Below are 6,606 nucleotides of genomic sequence, written 5' to 3'. Positions count from 1 at the left end.
CTCCCTGAAGCCACTGATAACCTCTTATATTTCCTAGCCAACCTCCAAAATTAGTTATCTCTCCCTGACTGCAAGCCCCAACTTTTACCACCTAACCTTATCTCTTGGCCTCTTCTGTGGCATTTGTTTCAAGATTCCCTTGTTGGGTTAAGAGGAGGACAGGCCATAAAATAATTGTTGAGGCAGCCTGCATTCAAGTTACCTAGGCATTATTTCAGACTATCAGTGCCATGTTTTCCTCATCCAACTAATCGGGTAGAGGTTGGATGTGAGACAATATGCTAAAAAAAAAAAAAAAAAAAAAAAACCTCAGGAAGGAAGGCTGTGGAGGAAGATTGCTGCATAAAGACAAGCTCATAAAATAGGAATTATTGTATTTTTTATTTGCAAATATATCTCACAAAATTGCCAAACTCAGTAGTTTTTAATATACTTACAACCTCTGTCAAGCCATGGTCATTTACAGTACGGCAGGACTCTCCTGACTTGCCCAAAGCTGCTTAGAAACTTTGTAAGTGGTGGAAGTGGGGATTAACATTTGGGCTGATGGGTATGGAGAAAGTTGTTGGATGTTTTAAATTACAGGACAATGTAATGTACAACTCTATGCCAATAACTAGAAAATATCTAGGAAATAGGCAGCTTTCTAAAGAAATGGTCAAAATTGACTGAAAAAAGAAGTACGAATTTTCATTAGAACAAAAACATTGGAAGAAAAAAAATTAAATATATAAAAAGCAAGGTGAAAAACAATTTGTATAAGTAGGCTTCCACCTGGGTTAAAAAAACAAGGGGGAGGGAATATGTATTCACATTCTTGAATATTCATGGACTATGTCCAGAAGACTACACAAGAAACTGGTAACGGTAGTTGCCTCTGGGGAGAGAAACTGAGGGACTGGCAATAAGGGGTGGAAGGGACTATTCACTGACTTTCAACTGAGAACTGTACATTGCATAACTTTACTCAAAAGTTGAATTTTTTTAAAAGTTGTCAAAGATCTATGCTTCCCCTCAGCCCCAAAGTGCTGGACCCAGATGGTTTCACAGGTTATTCATCCAAACCTTCAAGGAGCACATAATTCCTAGACTATGTAAATTTTTCAGAGAGAAGAAAAATGAAAGTTCACAAATTTATTCTAGTGAGCTAGTATCAAACAAAGATAGTACTAAAAAAGAAAACTATATATCAATCTCACTTATTAATATAGATACAAACATCTTAAACTGTTAGCAAAACAAATCTGACAGAATAATAAAATAATAATACCCCATGATCAAGTAAAGTTTTTCTCAGAAATATAAAGGTCGTTAAGAAGCAGGAAATGCAGTGATACAATTGATCATATAATAGGTCAAAGGAAAAAAAAACATTATTTTGATGCTGAAAATTCAACTTTCATTCCTGAAAATAATAAAGTAGGAATGGAAGGCTACTTGCTTAACTTGATAAAGAATGTTTTATCTTAGACCAAAAACCAACATCATGGTATACCTGGCATTCCCTCTAAAGCCAGGAACAAGGCAAGAATGCCCGTTATCACCACTACTTATTTAACACTGTTCTGGAAGTACTGGACAGTGCAATTAAACTCTTCCTCCTCTTGGGGACAGGGCCAGCCTCGCCCATTCTCTCTGAAGCCCCGGTCCTTCAGGACACTATCATATATTAACATCAGCTTAACCCTTTCTCTCCAATACGCAAGCAACCTTCCAGCCCTATAAGCTCCACACATCAGTTTCCTACTTTCAGTATTTGCCTTTCTTGACAGTGCCTCTTCCAAGGTTAGTGCTTCTCTGCTTCTCTGCATAAACACTGTGAAAGAGCACTCTAAAACTGAGGTGCTTGACATAACTAAAATGACTGACACAGGTCTGAATCTGACTCCATTTTGTCCTAGGCTCCTTCCTGTTCTGCTTTTTAGAGTACATGACCCATGACTACACTCTTGACCAAAATAACTTGTTCTGCAACATTCTGAGGTGGCGCACACAGATTGTCGCAGGAACCAACTCTAGAATGAAGGAAACTGTGGCTAAGGTTGAATACCCCAGCCAATAGAAATTCTTGATAAATTAGTCTTACAGAGCATGTTGAATGCCAACCAATCAAATGAACCCCTATACTCTTTCCTCACCCTGTACAGAGTTCTGATAACAGACCTGCACTTATGCTGCCTCTTCAGAATGCCATTTTGAACTTTTATTTTGGTGCTTCTCAATTTGAAAATCTTTGAATCTGAATAAAACTTGCTTTACAGAAACTCTGTTTCCTTTTTAGCAACGCTCCACCCTTCCCAGTGTAAACATAGTTTCTCTTCTCTCCAGTTGCAAAGAATTAGTGATAACCCCCTCCTTAACCTCTTTAATTAAGAACCCTTGGTGGCACAGTGGGGCCCTGGTGGCAAAGCGGTTAAGAGCTCAGCTACGAACCAAAAGGTTGGCAGTTCAAATCCACCAGGCACTCCTTGGAAACCCTATGGGACAGTTCTACTCTGTCCTACAGGGTTGCTATGAATTGGAATCAACTTGACAGCAACAGGTTTGGTTTTTTTTGGTGGCACAGTGGTTAAATCGATTGACTGCTAACCGAAAGTCTGCAGTTCAAAACCACCAGTGGCTCCGTGGGAGAAAGATGTGGCAATCTGCTTCCGTAGAGATTTACAGCCTTGGAAACACTATGGGGTCACTATGATTCAGAATCGACTCAACAGCAGTGAGTTTGGTTTGGAACCTATTTGCCTCCACCTGTTTTCATTCCCTGTTCCTGCCCTGGCCCAGTCCACCCTCAATACATTCGCTAGTCTTTTGCCACTTCCCCGATGCTTTTTATAACTTTTATTTCCACACCATCTCCAAACTAAGTTATCTCCCTAACCCTTCTACCATGTAGCCCAGCTCATCCCTGGACTTTCTCAGCACTTCCAACTCAAGATTGCCTTGCCACTAGGCTAACAGGAAGTCAGGTTTTAAAGCAATTGTGAATGCAGTCAGTATTCAGGTTATCTGGGTGCCCTTTCTGACTACAAATACCTGTTTCCTGTTTAACACACAAGGGAGGGGATTAGTATGAGATGAAGTAAAATACTCTGTATTTTTTGGATAGGCAATCCACAAAAACTCCAAATTAGCTCTAGAGGTAAAAAGATATGAAAGACATGGACAAGCTCACAGAATAGGAATTGCCATGGTATTTTTTCAGTGCTAAGATTATCTAGAAATCTGTATACAAGTATGCCTACATTAGGAACCCTGGTAGTATGGAGGTTAAAGCACTCGGCTGCTAACTGAAAGGTCAGAGATTTGAACCCACCAGCTGCTCTGCATGAGACAGATGTGGCAGTCTGCTTCCATAAAGATTTACAACCTTCAAAACACTATGGGGCACTTCTACTCAGTCAGGGTCGTTATGAGTCGGAATCAACTTGATGGCAATGGGTTTGGTTTTGGTTATGCCTACATTAATTATTCTCTTTCAAATCATAGACATTTTCAGTAGAGCCATTGACATTTGCTTTTTTAATCCATAAAATTGCATTCATAAACTTAAAATATGTTCTAGTTCTCATTTTATAGCAAAAAGGATCATTTTCCAATTTATTTTTTCATACCTATACATTTACATTTATATGTCGGAGCCCTGGTGCATAGTGGTTAAGATCTCGGCTCACATCCCCCAGCCACTCCTTGGAAACCCTATGGGGCAGTTCTACTCTGTCCTATAGGGTTGCTATGTGTCAGAACAGATTTGACGGCATCTAACAACAACATGCATTTATATGTGTGGTTATTTGATATGATTAATACTTTCCCCAACATTTTACTATGAAAATTTTCAAACATATAGAAAAGTTGAAAAAATAGTAGAGTAAAAGATGGAAGAATAATACAGTGAACACCCATATACACAACCTAAATTCTACAATTCATAGTTTACTGTTTGTCTTTATCACATATCTATCCATCTATCCATCAATCAATTCAACCATCCCTCTTTCTTGTTTTTTTTAATACATTTCAAAGTAAGTAGTAGACATCAGTACAATTTGTCTTAGTTATCTACTGCTGCTATAACAGAAATACCACAATCGGGTAGCATTAACAAACAGAAATTTATTTGTTTACAGTTTAGGAGGCTGTTGTTATTGTTAGGTGCCCTCAAGACGGTTCCAACTCATAGCAACCCCATGCACAACAGAGTGAAATGGTGCCTGGTCCTGTGTCACCCTCACAATTGTTCCTATGTTTGAACCCATTTTTGCAGTCACTGTGTCAGTCCATCTCATTGAGGGTCTTCCTCTTTTTCGCTGACCCCTCTACTTTTACCAAGCATGATGTCCTTCTCTAGGGACTGATCCCTCCTGATAACATGTCAGAAATGTAAGTAAGTAAGACAATGTCTCGTCATCCTTGCTTCTAAGGAGCATCCTGGCTGTACTTCTTCCAAGATTGATTTGTACATTCTTCTGGCAGTCCATGGTATAGTCAATATTCTTCACCAACACCATAATTCAAAGCCATCAATCCTTCTTCAGTCTTCCTTATCATTGTTCAGCTTTCGCATGTATATGAGGTGATTGAAGACACCATGGTTTGGGTTAGGCATACCTTAGGCCTTAAAGTGGTTGTACTTCCAAGACAGATTTGTTGGTTCTTTTGTCAGTCCATGGTATATTCAGTATTCTTCACCAACACCACAATTCAGAGACGTCAGTTCTTCTTCGGTTTTCCTTATTCATCGTCCAGGTTTCACAAGCATATGAGGCAATTGAAAACACTATGACTTGGGTCAGGCACACCTTAGTCCTCAAGGTGATGTCTTTGCTTTTTAATACTTTAAAGAGGTCTTTTGCAACAGATTTGCCCAATACACTACATAGTTTGATTTCTTGACTGCTGCTTCCATGGACGTTGATTGTGGATGCAAGTAAAATGAAATCCTTGACAACTTCAATATTTTCTCTGTTTATCGTGATGTTGCTTATTGGTCCAGTTGTGAGGATTTTTGTTTTCTTTATGTTGAGGTGTGGAGCCCTGGTGGTTCAGTGGTTAAGAGGGTGACTGCTAACCAAAGGATCTGCAGTTCAAATTCACCAGCTTCTCCTCGGAAACCCTATGGGACAGTTCTACTCTGTCCTATAGGGTCGCTATGAGTCGGAATCGACGGCAATGGGTTTCTTTGTTGGGTTGTTTTTTTTGGTTTATGTTGAGTTGTAATCCATTCTGAAGTCTGTAGTCTTTGATCTTCATCAATAAGCACTTCAAGTCCTCTTCACTTTCAGTAAATAGGGTTGGGTCATCTGCGTATCACAGGTTGTTAATGAGTCTTCCTCCAATCTTGATGCAGCGTTCTTCTTCAAATAGCCCGGTTTCTCAGATTATTTGCTCAGCATACAGATAGGAGGCTAGAAGTCCGAATTCAGAAAGCCAGCTCTAGAAGATAACTTTCTCTTGGTTGCCTCTGGAGGAAGATCCTTGTCTCTTCTATTCCTCAGAGATCTTCATGTGGCTTTGCATCTGTCTACCCCATCTCTACTCCCTTGCTTAATCTGCTGGTTTTATTTCTCAAAAGAGATTGACTCAAGACACACCGTACACTAATAGTGTCTCACTGATATAACAAAGAAAACCCATTCCCAAATGGAATTATAACCACAATAGGGATTAGGATTTACAACACATATTTTGGGGGGACACAATTCAATCAATAACAACTTCTCTCCTGAACACTTCAACATGCATTGTTTTGAAAGAATCAGGTAGATCTTTTTCTGTTGACATAGAAAGATGCCCATGATATTTTAAATGAAAAAAGCAGCTTATAAAACACTATACGTTAAATATAAGTATTAATGTAAACATAAGAAGGAGCCCTGATGGCACAGTAGTTAAGAGCTCGACTGCTAACTGAAGGGTAGGTGGTTCGAACTCACCACTTGCTCCACAGGAGAAAGATGGGGCGACCTATTCCCATAAAGATTATAGCCTTGGAAACGCTATGGAGCAGCTCTACTCTGTCATATAGAGTTGCTATGAGTCGGAATCAACTTTATGGAAACAAGTTTGTTTTTTTGTTTGTTTGTTTGGTGCACATAAGTATTTAACTGCCTTACCAATATCCCTTTTCCATTATTCCTTCTTAACAGAACCCCACTTTTATTCAGTGTGGCAATGTGTCCAGGCCCAGGCAATGAATCATGACTGATTCAAGTCAATCATGGCGCTCCTTTCTCCAATTTATTAGCTTTCTTTGCAGATAGAGATCCAGTTTTGACAAATTATAACAAAACAGAATTCAGGGAGGGAGGCTTCTGGGAAAACTTCTGCTTTATTGAATGGAAGAGACAGACGCGGCTTGTATGTCCCTTTTCCCTCCCCCCATTCTTCTTGCCTGGAATGCAGACATGCTGTCTGGAGATGCAAGAGCCATCTTGCAACCCGGGGAAGACAAACATAGGACAAAAGCCCATCAGAGGTGTTAAGCATGGTCTTTTGATGTTATGTGCACTGTTTTATTTATTTTTTATTGTACTTTAGATGAAGGTTTACAGAACAAATAGTTTCTCATTAAACAGTCAGTACACATATTGTTTTATGGCATTGGTT

This window comes from Trichechus manatus, unplaced genomic scaffold, assembly GCF_000243295.1.
Source record: "Trichechus manatus latirostris isolate Lorelei unplaced genomic scaffold, TriManLat1.0 scaffold00070, whole genome shotgun sequence".
Classification (NCBI taxonomy): Eukaryota; Metazoa; Chordata; class Mammalia; order Sirenia; family Trichechidae; genus Trichechus; species Trichechus manatus.
The sequence above is the reverse complement of the archived record's forward strand: the minus strand, read 5'-3'. Positions refer to the sequence as shown.